The following is a 17,517-nucleotide window of genomic DNA, read 5'->3' as shown; positions in this document are numbered from 1 at the left end:
GGCCAAGGCGGGTGAATCACAAGGTTAGGAGATCGAGACCATCCTGGCTAACGTGGTGAAACCACGTCTCTACTAAAAATACAAAAAATTAGCCGGGCGTGTTGGTGGGCACCTGTAGTCCCAGCTACTCAGAAGGCTGAGGCAGGAGGATGGCGTGAACCCGGGAGGCAGAGCTTGCAGTGAGCCGAGATTGTGCCACTTCACTCCAGCCTGGGTGACAGAGCGAGACTCCATCTTAAAAAAAAAAAACAACAACAAAAAAAAGATTTTTCTTACATTTTGTTACAGAGAAATGGAAATATATATCAGCAAAACTTATGCTACCATGATCTGTTGCTCAGATAGTAAGCTGCTTAAACATTCTTCTGGGTCTCATGAAATATGACAGTAAACTGTTGGGGTGGATCTTGGTCAGGCACCAAGTATTGTATGAGTTTGATGCCCAATCAGGGTTGTCCACGTGGGAACCTATAAGCTTATTCCAACAAAGTTGCATCCCAGGCTGCTCTTGGAGTTCTGGAATGGCTTATGGATATTCATTGGCATAACCTTAGTCATAGAAATATTTTGAATGGTAGATTTGATTTGGGATAACAGCTTAGTCATTCAAAGCAAAATCAGCGAATGAGAGTTGTGAGCACGCAATTTCAGTTTAGCTTTTTTTTTTTTTTTTTTTTTTGGAGACGGAGTCTTCCTCAGTTGCCCAGGCTGGAATGCAGTGGCGCAAACTCGGCTCACTGCAAGCTCCGCCTCCCGGGTTCACGCCATTCTCCTGCCTCAGCCTCCTGAGTAGCTGGGACTATAGGCGCCCGCCACCATGCCCAGCTGATTTTTTTTGTATTTTTAGTAGAGACAGGGTTTCACCCTGTGAGCCAGTATGGTCTCCATCTCCTGACCTCGCGATCCGCCCACCTAGGCCTCCCAAAGTGCTGGTATTACAGGCATGAGCCACCGCGCCCAGCCAGTTTAGCTTTTTAAACAAAGATGCAGGATTATAAAGCAGGAAATGTATAAAGCCAGGAATTGTTTATTTACTAAAGATATGGTTAGTGTCTCATGCACTAACTGGTTCTGAAGGAAGTTTTTGAGAAGTTAGACAAGTAGGCTGATGAATGATGGAGTTTGAATCCTGTTGTAGCATTTGGAGGATCACTTTGAAGGAGGCGGAGGCTGCTTATTGGGTGTGGATGTTTCTGTAGCTTCCAAAAACAAGTTTCTATTCTATTATGGTAAGATCCTGTATGTGGTCAGTGAGAAATACTTAGTAATGGAATGCTTTTACATTTTTTTTTACTTTGACAAATATGTATTTACAGCTCCATATGCACTAGGCTAAATGCTAGGACCTGCCATACATATTTAGAATTTTGCAGCTGTAAGCATAAACCTAGATCTTCCTGAAATTTTCTCTTCCAATCTGATTAAGATGATCATTTGATTGGGGTCTAGTTTGACTTTTGCCATGTATCAGTACGTCTGTATCAGAAGCAGATGAGGTTTGTGGTGGAGGAAGTCGAAGACCCCCTACACAAACAGAGTGGAACCTGGGGTCATGAAAGCCCTGAGTTACAGGTTGGGTGGTTTTCTGTTTCACAGAGAAACCTAAATAAAGCAACGCATTAATCTAGTTTGACCCAGTAATGAAATGTTCCATGTCTTCCTGGTTGCTATTCATATCATTTGTATGACTTCCAGTTTCCTCACTGTTCTTTGGCCAGTGTCATTGAAAATGTATGACCAGCTAGTTACAAGGTCTCTAAAAAGTGTGTGGGGACAGGACTTAGAATCTAGTTTCCAGCAGTGTTGTTCTAGCAAGAGTCAGGGTATGAGAACCTTGAATTGCATTGCAAGTCTGAGTATATGTAAACGTTCTAGAACCCACAAAGGAGCTATGTAAATTTGTCAGTTTGCCAGATGTTCACAGGCAGGAATTGGAGTTCTTAAAGATCCAGCATATGGGGGGAAAGTTGAAGAATTGGATGGGGTAGGAATAGTGGGGCATCCCCAATGTCGATGATGGAAGGGAAGGCCTATGCTATAACAAGTCACTGGCTCATGCTTGTAATCCCAGCACTTTGGGAGGCCGAGGCGGGCGGATCACGAGGTCAGGAGATCAAGACCACGGTGAAACCCCATCTCTACTAAAAATACAAAAAAATTAGCTGGGCGTGGTGGCGGCTGCCTGTAGTCCCAGCTACTCGGAGAGGCTGAGGCAGGAGAATGGCGTGAACCCGGGAGGCGGAGGTTGCAGTGAGCTGAGATTGCGTCACTGCACTCCAGCCTGGGCAACAGAGTGAGACTCCGTCTCAAAAAAAAAAACAAAAAAACAAAAAAACAAGTCACTGGCCTCTTGTGAAGATGGGATCACAGGTTTACTTATGCCAGGAATTCAGAAGTAAGAGATAAATAGGGCCACATATTCCTGATAAATAGCACAGGTAATTCTCTGCTGTGGTTTCTGGGCCTTTGTTTCCAACTTCAAAGTGAAGATTTTCTTGACAACTTAGTGTAGAGGAAATTTCTTTATTACATTTAAACTAATATTGTCATTGGCCAGGCGCAGTGGCTCATGCCTGTAATCCCAGCACTTTGAGAGGACGAGGTGGGTGGATCACTCAAGGTCAGGAGTTCAAGACCAGCCTGGCCAGCATGATGAAACCCCGTCTCTACTAAAAAAATACAAAAATTAGCCTGGCATGGTGGTGTGTGTCTGTAATCCCAGCTACTCAGGAGGCTGAAGCAGGAGAATCACTTGAACTGGGAGGTGGAGGTTGCAGTGAGCCAAGATCACAGCACTGCACTCTAGCCCAGACAACAGATTGACTCGGTCTCAAAAAAATAAAAAATAACAAAATAAACTAATATCGTCATTGCTCATAGTATACCAAAATAATAAATGGGTCCTTAAATAAGATATTACCGGTGATGTAAACATTTTTGCATCAAAATTACCATGTGCACCCATTATTCTGTCGTGACAAATGCAGGTACACATTCACATTGGGGTATGTTTGCTCTCCGAAGTTATACCCTCTTTTCTAATGTGGGGTAATCAGTATGCCATTCAAAACCTGACCGTGTGTTGCTTCCTTATGGTGTAGATCACAGATGTGCATGCCCCGCCCCTCTCTAAAGTGCATTATGTACACTTCCACATTGTAATTACTGTATTTACTTTAGTCCAGGGGATACAGCGTAATGATGCAATTAAAAATGCATATCTACACACACCTCTTTTACAGAACTCGTCATTTTTCCTGGGCTTAAATTGTACTGAGTTTAGAAATTCCTATCATACTTTGTACTAATTGCGCTCTCTCTTTTACGATTTATAAACCAATTTTAAGGTTAATGGGAGTGCAGGCACCTGACGTACTGAGAATGCTCAGGACTTTCCCTTGTTTTCTTAAAAGAAATGGGCAGCTCCTGAGAAATGAAACTAGGCAGAGAGGACAGGCAGCTGCTGGGCGGGGAGACAAGTTAAACTGCGTCTGTAATGATTTGTAACCCAGTTGTGAAACTTGGCTTTCCTGAGTTTTGCCTGCTCTCCTCCATCTCTCCCTCCTCCACCTTCTTCCATCCATCCTTCCTTCTCCTGTCCTCTTCGTGTTTCCTTTCAGAGCCTGTAACCCTCTACATTAGCTTCGTTGACTCTTGGGCAGCCTGTTGTAGAAGGATGTCACTTACTTAATGAGCAGGTAGTTACTAGATGAATCTAATCAAAAAGAAACAATCTTCTCAGTAACAGAAGATTTTGATTTGGGTTAAAAATGCAAGGACGCTTTTAGAGGAAACTGCTGGACAGGATTTCAATATCTTGATTTCTTTGGAAAGATGCTGGAAGCAATGTACCTCAGGTGTTCATAAAGTCTACTGTTGCTGCTATTTAATTTTATCATAAGACTGTGGTTTTATAGGCTTTTTACTGACAAGTAAATTAAATAATGAGGTGAAGTCTACTGTCTTACAAAATATTTGGAGAGATGTCTTCTGAGCATTCTTAAATTTGTTTTCCCCTATGTGGCCCTTCCTAATACTCCAAAACCTAATTTAATGTTAAGGAATGATTTACACTTATGTTTTACTATATATTCAGAAGGGTTTTAGACTCAAACACTAATAGGGTAAACACAATTCTCTGTTTTCTAATATTCTTCTACTCATTTCTGTACTGGAATAAATTGTGGCAATAGGGAAATGTGTGCATATGTGTGTGTGTGTGTGCATACATATGTGTGTTTCGGTTTCCACAGCACCAGAACTATAGTTAAGGGAAAGTTTCCATAGCCCCTTAAACCAGAAACTTCACATATCAATAGCATTGGACACTTTTGAGTATCAAAGCGCTATAGCAGGGCATGAGAGGTGACTAATGGTTATTGATTTTAGAAATTCTTGCCTTGACTCATGTGTTTTGAACTTTATATTCAGAAAAATGCTCAGAGTCAAAGCACTGATGATTCCTATGGACAATGGTGTATTTGACCTCATTTTACTTTCTTTACCCAAGGACACTAACTGTTGGATAAATTGATCACTAAAATTCAGGGCCATTACAGAAATCAACTTAAGCCAAAGTTTGTTATCCACTTTTGGACTTCAGGTCCTTTCTGATCCTCCCCTTCTATACTACACAGTCCCCTGGGCTCTAATAAGTGGGACATTGGAAACACACATTGACCAGAAGGGAAAAGGGCGTACTTGGCCTCCACAGCAGCAAATTTTGAAAATGGCTAACTCCTCCTTCAGATAGGAGAGTAGGTGCCCAATATTTTTTTATTTTTCTATTTTTTTACTTTTATTTTTATTTATTTTGAGACAGAGTCTCGCTCTGTCACCCAGGCTGGAGTGCAGTGGCACAATCTCTGCTCACTGCAAGCTCCCCTCCCGGATTCATGCCATTCTCCTGCCTCTCAGCCTCCCAAGTAGCTGGGAGTACCTGCTAATATTTTTTTTGTATTTTTAGTAGAGATGGGATTTCACCGTGTTAGCCAGGATGGTCTTGATCTCCTGACCTCGTGATCAGCCCACCTCGGCCTCCCAAAGTGCTGGTATTACAGGCGTGAGCCACCGCACCCGGCCGTGCCCAATATCTTTTAGTTCTGCTTTGATGGATTAATAATTCCTTAGTATATCTTTCCTTAAGGGTGCTTTCTAAGTATTTTCTATTTATCATTAATTATTCTAGCAGCACTATTGCAAAGAAAGTAGAAACTGGTGATTAGTTTCATTCTTATGAATAAATAAATCGAGGCCCAGATGGACAAAACATGGCTGTCAGATAACTCAGTGGAGAATGAGACCTGACCCTGCGTCCCCAGTTACCAGGCCAGTCTTGTTTATGTGCAATATCCCCTCCCCCCACCAAAAAAAAAAAAAACCCAGCACATCCCGGTGCAAATTCGTAAATGAGTAAATTTGTCATGGGAATTTCCAGAATGATAGGTTTAGGAATGAAATCCAGGAGTAGCTCCAGCTTGCTGGACTGAAGTAGTCACTGGTGAAGGTGTGAAGCTCACATGCTCTCTTCCTGTTTTTCTTTGTAGGAGCTGATAATTGTCATCTGTTTAACACTTTGAGAAAAGAATAGGAAAGCATGCCTTTTTTTTTTTGCCTATCCTAGTTCCTTTTGGTTTACCCACACTTTGTAGCATTTAGGAGACCATCTCTTCAACATCCAAGAGTGTTAAGCGATAGCCCTACATGCCAGAATAACCAGTTCAACATGTTTACTTGTGTTTACAAAGAATAAAAATAAACACAAGACATTGTAGGACATTCATAAAACATTATGTGACGCATCATGTTTATAAAATGCTTTCAAACACATGATGCCAACTGACCCTCATCTCAACGTCCTGAAATGTAAAGAAGAGCAGGAAGAGAGTTTACAGAGAAGGAAGCGGGGAATCCACACTAGAGCCTTAGATCTCTGGCTCCCTGTTTCTTCTCTTCTCACTGGGTCATTGTACGTTACATTGCCTTGACTAATAATAGTTTTACTTTTAATTATAGTGTATGCTTTCACTGATAGCTCTGACTGGCCAAGACTGACCACTTTAAAATCTGGTATGACCACCCCAAACATAAATAAGCCTGGGGTGGGAGGAGGAAAGGTAGTAAAATGATGCTAGAAATTAAGTGATATGAAAACAAAGCATATACCCCTTAATTTCTTGGACATATTCAGGAAAAAGGAAAAACAAAGAAAGCAACAAAAAGCTTGTGATTATCTTTTATTTTCTATTGTATAACTTTGCCTGAACTGTAGGGTAAGACTAGTAAAGACAGAAAGGAATTGGAAATTATGAACCTTAACCTAGACAAATGTAAACAATTCATGAAATTATTTGTATTTATTTTTACGGTTTAAACTGTTTAGTAGATTCAATAGATGAACCCCAGCATTTGCTTGGTTCTTTGAAGGAGGAACAAAAATAGTGGCTGTCACTTCTTTCCTCGGTCCTGTCCAGTAGGGTGGCCACCAGCCATGTGTGGCTTCTGAGCACTTGAAAGTAGAAGTGAGTTGTGTTGTAAGTTTAAAATACACAGCAGAGGCTGGGCATGGTGGCTCATGCTTGTAATCCCAGCACTTTGGGAGGCCAAGGCAGGTGCATAACTTGAGGTCAGGAGTTCGAGACCAGCCTGGAAAATACAGCAAAATCCCGTCTCTACTAAAAAATACAAAAATTAGCCTGGCATGGTGGTGGATGCCTGTAATCCCAGCTGCTACTCAGGAGGCTGAGGTAGGAGAATCGCTTGAACCCAGGAGGCAGAGGTTGCAGTGAGTCGAGATTGCACCACTGTGCTCCAGCCTCGGAGACAGAATGAGAGTCCATCTCAAAATAATAATAATAATAAATTTAGAAATACATAGCAGATTTTTAAGACTGAGTAGGAAAAAACGGATTCTAGAGTATCTCATTAGTAATTTCTATACTCATTTGATGTTGAAATGACAATGTATTAGACATATTGAGTTACATAAATATGCCCTGAAAATTACCTTCAGTTTCTTTTCATGTCTTTCACTGTGGATAGTAGGAAACTGCAGATTACATATACAGCTCCGATGATTCCTATTAGACACTTGTTCTGTAGTGTTCACCACTAGTGTTTTCTACTTGGATATTTGAAGACTTGGTGACATATGTTTTATTCCTTTTGATAAGGTAAAAAATAGGTCATGAAAAGATGGGGGGAATAAAAGAGAAATGCTCTCACCACTCTGATGATAATTGTGTTCTTTATAAAGAATATTTCTTTGAGAATGGGGAAGTTTAGAAAGAAAATAAGGAAGGAGAGACTGAAGGGAAATTGGAGGTTCTTCTGAAGTGGCTTGTGATGATTAAGATGTCAAACTAAAGCCACATTGTGAAAATGAAAAATGTTTCCCTAGGTCCACATTCGGGGGTTTTGATATAAATATCCTCAAAATCTAAAGTGGGAGGGAAAGTTGTGGCTCCTGCAGGAATGAGCAGCGTACTTTAAAACAGATTCCCTGGGTTGAGATAATATATATATATTTTGCAAATTGAATTTGTAAACTTATACAATAGTCAGTATTCAAAACATTATATTTTCTTGCCTCATCTTAGAGGTAAAACAACATTAAAGACATTATTTTCATCTCTGTTTTTATCTGTGTTTACTCTGCAAACTGACTGAAGATCAATTGAGCCTCTATATGAAGGTCTATAGGTCTTTATTCTAGCTAATGCCAAAAGATATTGATTTTTGATGGAGGCAAAAAAAATCAAACAAACAAAACTCATCCTAAGTAAGATTATGTATTCCATTCTTGAAGATTATCAGGAATACATTATGAAGCTAGTCAGTCTTCCCTCAACTTGTCACCTGTGTCTTAGTGTCTTCTGGTGTTTATCAAGTGGTCAAGGTACTAAAGGAATAATTAATATATTGGGTACTCAAGGAATAGTAATATAAGTTTAAGTGAAACACAAGCAGAAAAGCTCATTTTCTAGGAAAAATTGGTAAATGCATAATAAATCCAATAAATGCTGTACTTGACTGGCTTATGAAAATCAATTCACTGCATTCTTAGAATATTTAGCTAAAAAGATAGGATATTGATGTTGCTATTTTTGTTATTAAGATGAATAATACCATTGCTTTTCTCCTTCAGTGCAGATAACGGTAGATTTTAGAGGTATATTGGAATCTTTTAGACAAGAAAAAACTTGATATTTCCTTGCTAACTTTAAATTACACAAAACTTTAACAATTCGCTCCTGAATTAAGAACTGATTCTTCCAAATCTATTTGAAGAGTAGATATTTTTGTGTAACTGAAAATGCTGCCATCACTTTGCTTTTTGGACAGTTTCTTGACCATTTATGATTTTTTAAAAATGATGATATCCTTTCTGGCCTATATTTCAAGAATATTGTAGGAAATATATTACTTTCTGGTAATGTGTAGGCCAAAATACAAAACAAGATAATAAGTCAGAAATGTATATTTGCTGAGAAATAATTATTTTTTATTTATTTTATTTTATTTTTTTTTGAGACAGAGTCTCGCTCTGTCGCCCAGGCTGGATGGAGTGCAGTGGCGTGATCTCGGCTCACTGCAAGCTCTGCCTCCTGGGTTCACGCCATTCTCCTGTCTCAGCCTCCCGAGTAGCTGGGAATACAGGCACCCGCTGCCACGCCGGCTAATTTTTTGTATTTTTAGTAGAGATGGGTTTTTGCCATGTTGGTCAGACTGGTCTCAAACTCCTGACCTTGGGTGATCCACCTGTCCTGGCTTCCCAAAGTGCTGGGATTACAGGCGTGAGCCACCATGCCTGGCCACTTTTTCTTTTTTAATAAAAATTTTTTCAGTAAAACTGAAATGAAATGTACACTTACCACCCAGCTAGTACTTCTGAGGATGACACGCTTGGACACATGGATTAAATCAGTTTTTCAGCCCCTTCATGAGGAGGTTAGAGCCAGGAATACAGCTATGGAAGTCAAGGTTGGCCCTTCCTTGACATGATACGTGTCCCAAGGAGAACCCGTTATTCTTTCTCCTTGCTTGAACAAACCTCAGTTTACTTCTCAGCAATTCTCTGGACAGGCAAGGACACTGGCCTGGTATGAACCCCAGGCCCTCCTGTGTTGGCTTCTAGGGCGAGCAGAGGCTGCCTGCAGCTCCTCTTGATGCTGTAGCATTTCTCTTACGTACTCTCTCCTGCTGCTGCCATTTCCCTTACCTCAATCAAACATGAGGTCTGACTTTGTCAGTATTCCCAGGGGACCTGGCCAAGTGGCCCTGATTCTATCTTTCCACTTGTGTCCTCACAGTTAATCCCCCGTTATTTGACGTAACTTGAGTCACCAGACATCTTTGTAGTCAGGTGCCCAGCTGAAACAGTAGAGAGAAGCTCTGTGTTAATGAAGGAAGCCAAATTCAAACCAGGTTAAGTCAGAAATGAAGGGGTGGCCTGCCCCTCCACACTGTGGGTATTTCTAGTCGGGTGGGACGAGAGACTGAGAAAAGAAATAAGACACAGAGACAAAGTATAGAGAAACAACAGTGGGCCCAGGGTACCGGCACTCAGCACACCAAGGACCTGCACCGGCACTGGCCTCTGAGTTCCGTGTTTTCATTGATTATTATTTTCATTATTTCAGCAAAAAGGAATGTAGTAGGACAGCAGGGTGATAATAAGGAGAAGGTCAGCAACAAACATGTGAGCAAAAGAATCTATATCATAATTAAGTTTAAGGGAAGGTACTATGCCTGGATGTGCACGTAGGCCAGATTTATGTTTCTCTCCACCCAAACATCTCAGCGGAGTAAAGAATAACAAAGCAGCATTACTGCAAACATGTCTCGCCTCCCACCATAGGGCGGTTTTTCTCCTATCTCAGAGTTGAACAAATGTACAATCGGGTTTTACACCGAGACATTCAGTTCCCAGGGGCAGGCAGGAGACAGTGGCCTTCCTTCATCTCAACTGCAAGAGGCTTTCCTCTTTTACTAATCCACCTCAGCACAGACCCTTTACGAGTGTCAGGCTGGGGCACAGTCAGGTCTTTCTCATCCCACGAGGCCATATTTCAGACTATCACATGGGGAGAAACCTTGGACAATAGCCCGCTTCCAAGGGCAGAGGTCCCGGCAGCTTTCCACAGTGCATTGTGCCCCTGGTTTATTGAGACTAGAGAATGGCAATGACTTTTACCAAGTATACTGCTTGTAAACATTTTGTTAACAAGGCACGTCCTGCACAGCCCTAGATCCCTTAAACCTTGATTTTATACAACACATGTTTTTGTGAGCTCCAAGTTGGGTCAAAGTGGCTGGGGCAAAGTGGCTGGGGCAAAGCTACAAATTAACAACATCTCAGCAAAGCAATCGTTCAAAGTACAGGTCTTTTTCAAAATGGAGTCTCTTATGTCTTCCCTTTCTACATGGACACAGTAACAGTCTGATCTCTCTTTCTTTTCCCTGCAAGAAAGGAGGGATTTCCTGGCTCATGCGAATAAATACATTTTTGAGAGGACAGGTGAGATTTAGCCTTACGGTGATAGGACAAGGGACTCCTATGTCTGCTTAAGCATTTCTCTCTGTTAACTTTGTGTCCCTTCATGAGAAGGCTTCCTTCTAGTTGGTTAGCCATCTCCAAAGCATGAAACCAGGGTCACAGACAAATCGAGCTTTATATCTCTGCAGCTCCGTCAGTGAAGAGTAAAGTGAGATTTACCCTGCCAGGTCCTGTTAGAAAACATTTCAGAGGAAGCACTGTGATTGGCCCTGGGGTTTGGAGAACTGTCATGGGATCAGACTGTGTCACATGACCAGCCCTGTGACATGAGAAGTAGGGTTTGTTGCCAGAAGAAGGCAGTGAACTTAAACTCACTTTGAGTGAGACCGCCATCCCAATCTGTGTTGACTACAGGTTAGCAAGGAAAGCTCAATCCTTTATAGTAAAATATACTGGGATAGAAATGTTGATGATGCTTGGGTTGAAGCCTCAGTGATGAAAGGAGGGACATTCTGGGTAGAGGCAGAGGTGTAATTGAAGGCTCCAAGGTGAACTGAACTCTAGGTTGGTGAGAAGGAGGGGTCCTTGGTCTTGCCAGACCTGTTGTGTGCTATAGGCAGGTGGGAGCCTTTGGAATCTTTAAGGAGAAGTGACACAATTGTATTTTTGTTTTATGATAAATACATAATCAGAGTGCTTCCAAAACTTTTTTACACCATGACACTTACAACTGATGAATTTTTCATGGTACTCTGGGTGAAAGCTGTAGGTCACGGCCCCAGTCTGACTGGCTGCCCTAGGGCTGAGGAATCCTTGATTAAGGAAGAGGATCAGGAAATGCTGCTGTCAGCAGGGATAAGGTGCCTAGGTAGAGACTCAGACAGGAAAAAAAATGTGTGAAGATGCCTGCACACTAACCAGTCTAGGCAAGAGAACACAGAGACCTGCACCTAGATCCAAGTCATAAAAATTGAGAGACAGGAAGGAAGAATAGTTGGCAAATGTAGTTAAATCCACATTACTCCTCAAATCCCATGTTAACCCTTATGCTCACCCTCCAACACAATTTTAAATAAAATCACTCAAATTTCAGCTCTTTTTTCTCATTTCTCCTTCCTCTTTGGAACCCCCTGCCTATACTCCCATTTCCTGTCCTTAAATGTTAATGCGTTTAGGAATCACCTGGAAATGTCATTACATGACAGAATCCCAGGCCTCAGCCAGAGATTCTGATATAGGCCTTGGATGGGGCACAGGCATTTGTAGTTTTGCAACATTTACACGTGGTCCACAGTCCATACTGCTCTAATATACATACTAGTAGATGTAAGAACTTCCAGAAAGCAGAAACTCATGCTGATGTTTCTAGGACTCATGTAGAACCACAACGTATTCCATGTATGTGTCCGGTGCAGGATTGTTGTATGCAGGTTTCACATACCCAGGCCCCACCTGTAGCCCACATAGACCAGGAGTCCTCCACCCGGAAAACCTTAATTCCATCATCAAAATGTTGGTCAAATCTTCCTGCCTCTCTGAGGCTTTTCTTAACACTCCCTAGCTAGAGTGGGGAGACTCCATGGGACACTTGATGCCTGTGCTTCATGACGCTGTTGACACTGAGTTGTGATCCTTTGGTGTTCTCTCTCCATGTAACCAGAGTTGCTTGAGGTGCCAATAAGTGATCTATAAACATTAGTTGAATTGAATTGAAAGCAGTTATACAGGAGAAAAAAGTTGCAGAAATTTATGCAATGGACAAGGCTTCATGATTAATCCAGGACGTGAGAGTTTCAATGTACTTTATTTCATTTTTGATATTTTTAAAAAAGATTGTTCAGTTTTTATGCTTGGATCCTGTTTTAAAAAACAATTGTTGTTTGCAGTTTCTCATATGTCAAACTCTGTTTCTCTTGGTTGTCAGGTTTTCTGGAAGAAGCAATTCACTGTATAGTACATTCATGCCCTGGAATAATTTAATTTACCTCACTTGAGTGAGTACTTTATTCTGAGAGCATGCAACGTAACCCTGAGTCACCACAAGACCTGGCTTTAATCAATACAGAAAAAGCTTTTTAATTGGGCTTCATCGTTGCATATGCTTGGCACTGATTAGTGGAATATGCTTTCATATTTGGCAAAGCCTTAATTGAGAATATACAAATATCATTTGGGTGATACTTTCCTGCAATTGAATTCATACTTTTTAAAATCATATGGAATGGGAGCAAAAGAATTTTGCTTAATTGGTTAATTCTACACAGTTCAGATTGTACGTAAAGCACTCTGGATCTTCCTTAAACTAGACTTAACAAGCATTAATTGAACTTGTACTTGGTACCACTATAGGCACAGACCATGCTAAGCATTAGTCCATAGTCTCAAAGCACACATTCTGGTAGAAAAGAAATAAATATCTGTGGAAAGCAGGTTAATAATGGAGTCATGAAGTAATACAGAGAAAAAAGTATCTGTTAGAATTTTCTATTCAGAAAATAGTCAAATGACAAATCATTTAAGTAGAAAGGAAAGTCTATTTCCACCCACCCTCCCCAGGGAAAAAAAAAAACAAAACAACAACAAAAAAACTCTTTTGAGGTAGTGTCTATAGCTGGCCTGAATTGTCCTACACTGTATTTTGATTGATATACTGATAAAGAAAACCTCAATTGCTGGTGTAGGTGAAAACCACTAATTATAGTGCTCTCCCTTCTCTATCTCTAAATTGGTGATAATCACCACACATTTATGTTAAAGTGGGGCAAGATAATAACATAGCAGGGTGCATCTGCGAATTTTGTGCATGCCTCATCTCCACACTGTCCTACAGAATGGAGCCTAAGACCTATCGAAATCTGGGCATGCTTTGGAATGCGAAATGGGCAATGGATATAGAGAAAATATATTCATACTGCACCACCATTCCTGTAATGATTCATCCATGTACTCATTGATGCAAAATACATGCCAGACACTATGCCAAGCATTGGCAACACTTTTCTTTTTCCTCATGGACAGTCCAGTTTGGTTGGGGAGATAGACATTAATTATGTGATTGAATTTATAATTTCTCATTTTTCTCTCCAGCCTATAAAGTTAAAACTCCTAAGCGTTAAGTATAACAGTGTCATTGAGCCTTAACTTCTTTCATCCTTCCTCATCTCTTAACATTTTCATCTTCCCCTCCTCCAGTTAACAGAATCATTTGGCAGTTTCCTGAATGCACCACCCTGTTTATTTCTTTTATACCTTTGCATATGGCTGCTGCTTTTCCCTGAATTACTCACTTCCTCTTTTTCCTGATAGGTGAGCTTATCCATGAAGACGTTGTTCAAATGTCCTCTTTTGTAGCAGAAGCCACCCTTTGCTTTCCTGCACTTCTATAGCATCTTCCCTTTCCTCATTCTAGCACGTACAGTGTTGTGTTCCGATGATCTCTTTGTGTCTGTTTCTTCCCTTAGACTGTGAACTCTTGAAGGCAGAAATTGGGTCTTACTTGCTTTCATCTTCCTGGATCCCAGCACAGAATTTGGCTCAGAATGGATGCTCAGAAAATGTTGGTTGATGTTAAATTGCACTTCACAATCATATTAACTAGGTATGGAAAATAAAAAGAGACAGAGAGAGAGACGTGCATGAAAAGGGGGGAAAGATAATTCAATGACATGAGCTAATAAAAGTAAGGATGTACTAGGAATATTGAAGGCCAATAGTTTTATTTTGAAGCTTTAGAATTAAGAAACTTAACCAGAATTTTCTATAATATTAAGAATCTATTTAGGCTATTATTTTGTTGGGGACAATGTCATACTGATGACACAGAATGAGGATGTGAGGCTGTGGACTTCAGGCATGAAATCCTCATGTGTTCATGTGATGGAGGAAGAAATCTCATCTCTTGATAGTGTGGTGACACTGTGATAATGCTGTGATGTGACATTGTACCCAAGGACTCTTCTAGCCACATACTTCAAACCCATTAAGGCCAAGGACAGTCCGGTACTATCTTGCATCATTTGCCAGCTCTGTAAGTTTCTTGTGATTCTTTTAGAGAAATGGAGACTCTTATGTATATACTGTGATGATGATGACTATCAGCTCTAGAAGATGACCTGGTGGAGTGGGCAGAGATGGTTTCATTCTTTCTATCCCTAAGAGGCTGTTTTGCCTGTACCTCTCTAGTGGAAGGGAGACTAGCTCATTTGTAGTTTGTTTACTTCTGATATGTTTGAAGGTGAGGTGGTTTGACTTCAGGTCAGAGTACACTGAAACAAAAAAATCTCTTTGCAATAAAAACACCCCCAGACCTTTGCTTGAGAGGCCAGGTGACTCAAGTTGTACATGGCAGACCAGAATGGGAACTTTAGGAATGTTTCCCCCAGCCCCTCAGATGCCTCAGTGCCACAGACATGCATGCACTTCCTGAACAGGACACTACCAGATGCTAGGGCCTGTGGTACCCACCCAGGGCATTCTTTCTTCCTGTTTGGTGTCTCACTGAGGCTGGTAGGAAACTTCACTGAGTTACAGTAAGGTGTCTGGCTACTGTGAGCATCACTCTTGGTATCGTATTAAGGATACAAAGCAATGGAAAATGATCCTATGGACATTCATGTTAAATTAATTCATGTTTTATTCCCACACCAAAGCTATATATGTATGTATATATATATATATATATTTTTTTTTTTTTTTTTTTTTTTTGAGATGGAGTCTTGCTCAGTCACCCAGGCTGGAGTGCAGTGGTGCAATAATCTCAGCTCACTGTGAGCACCGCCTCCCGGGTTCATGCCATTCTTCTGCCTCAGCCTCCCAAGTAGCTGGGACTACAGGCGCCTGCCACCACACCCAACTAATTTTTTTATTTTTAGTAGAGACGGGGTTTCACCATGTTAGCCAGGATGGTCTCGATCTCCCGACCTCGTGATCTGCCCACCTCGGCCTCCCAATGTGCTGGGAATACAGGCGTGAGCCACTGTGCCCGGCCACCAAAGGTATATTTTAATTGTTTCTAAATAGACATTGTTAAATTGCTCATGTAATAAACTGGAGATTACCTTTGCCTGTATGGTTTACTTTTTGCCCAGTGAATGATATGAACATAATTTCAGAGGGAAATGTTTAGAACATTTAGAAAAACACTATTCATCAGCTTTTTAAAGTTACGTTTTTGAATGATTCAAAAAAATCAACTCAAGAGGGAGAGAAGGGAATGGGGTTAATATAAGGAATCAACTCTATCATGGACGTTTCCACTATACAGCTGACATTTTGTTTTTAAAAATAGAAGTGACTGGAGAAAGCTGGGTAGTGGGTACTTTGGTGTTCATTTCTTTCCATATTTGTCTATAAGTTAAAGTACTTTATAATAAAACCCTTTTGAAGTATCTTTTGGATAGGATTAGAGAATTTAAAAAAACAATATGTCCATTATAAATTACTTTTATTACAAATTTTCTACTTGGCAACATTTTTTTTCCACTACATGAAGTACCTAAAAAAGCAACATTTTTGAAAGGCTCATTAGTGTGTGTTTCTATATACATGTCTTTCTTTATATATATGAAACATGTTATAATTCAGATTCTTAATCTAATCTATTGTCCTCATTATTTTGTATTGGAGAAATCTTACTTTTTAAAGTCTAAAGAAAAATTAAGCCAAAATATGAAAGATGAAGATTTTTCAGAAATGTGGGTAACCAGTGATTTATATCTGGGGCAGTGCTGGCGAGATACCCGATATTGGCTTACTGAGACAGATGCCACTTTCTAGCCTGTTCTCCTGGTTCCTATTGCCTGCTGGAGGAGGTTCCAGGATTTCACGTCAAGTCAGCGTGACAGAGCTCCTGCTAGCTTCTATCACCCAATTGCATGCAAGCAGCAGAGGCCATGCTCATCTGGGCCATGCACTTGGTTCAAGATACAGTTTAGGGGAGGAGAATGCAACCTGGAAGGGTTGAATAGTGGCCTCAAAGATGTCCCCATCCTAATCCCTGGACCCTGCTAATATGTTACCTTCTATGGCCAAAGGGACTTTATGGATGTGATTAGGTGAAAATCCTGAGATGGGGAGATTCCATTGGAATATCTGGGTGGCCTTGATATAATCATAAGAGCCCTTATGAGAGGGAGTAGGAGAGTCAGACTCAGAGAAGATGTGGTTAGGGAAGCAGAGGTCAGAGGGATGTGGCATGAGCCAAGGAATGCAAGGGGCCTCTAGAAACTAGTGAAGGCAAGGGACAGATTCTCCCCTAGAGCCTCCAGAAGGAAAAAGCTTTGTCACCACCTTGATATTAGCCCACTAATGTGATTTTGGACTTCTGACCTCTGGAAGTGCAAGATGGAAATTTGCATTGTTTGAAGCCACTCAGTTTGTGGTTATTTCTTACAGCAGCCATAGGAGATGGATACAAACAGGCTTGTGCTTGAGAAAGGAAAATCCACAGCTTGGTGAGCAGGGAAGACCTCCTTCCGTCAGAGATCGTAGGGCTCACTGAGCACTTGGAAAGGGTGAGGATTAAGTCTTCCACAGTGCTGGCTTTGTTTTTGTAGAGATGAGGTCTCATTTTGCATAGCTGGACTTAAGCTCCTGGGCCCAAGCAATCCTCCTGCCTTGGCCTCCCAAAGTGCTGGAATGACAGGTGTGAGCCACCATGCCCGGCCCAGTACTGTCTTTAAATTAGACTGCCCAGATTCACACCTTGGCATCACCATTTATTAGCACTGGAATCTTACATAATTGAACCTCTGTCTGCCTTTGTTCTCCCATTTATAAGCATAGGAATGATAATAGAACTTGCTCATAAACTTGTTATAAGGTTTACCTGACATAATCCATTCATACCTGGCACAAAGTAAAGGTGCTATGAAGATTGACTGTTTTTATATGAGTCCTCAACTATTCAAAGGCTTTGCCATGTGTTTATAGCTGTTTTATAGCTGTTGAATTTTATTAGCACATTTAATAAGGCCATTCCTTCTTTTGGGAAACCAATAAATTATGCATTCTTCACTTAT

At 40.9% G+C, this 17,517-nt stretch overlaps 1 protein-coding gene across 1 annotated transcript in view; it reads left to right on the top strand.

The window, feature by feature from the left end:
* The window catches only part of SLC9A2 (solute carrier family 9 member A2), a 93,300-nt gene that overhangs the window by 46,013 nt on the left and 29,770 nt on the right, over nucleotides 1–17,517 (top strand). The gene's annotated exons all lie outside the window — the stretch shown is intronic.

Source organism: Nomascus leucogenys, chromosome 14 (assembly GCF_006542625.1).
Source record: "Nomascus leucogenys isolate Asia chromosome 14, Asia_NLE_v1, whole genome shotgun sequence".
Classification (NCBI taxonomy): Eukaryota; Metazoa; Chordata; class Mammalia; order Primates; family Hylobatidae; genus Nomascus; species Nomascus leucogenys.
The sequence above is the reverse complement of the archived record's forward strand: the minus strand, read 5'-3'. Positions and strand labels throughout refer to the sequence as shown.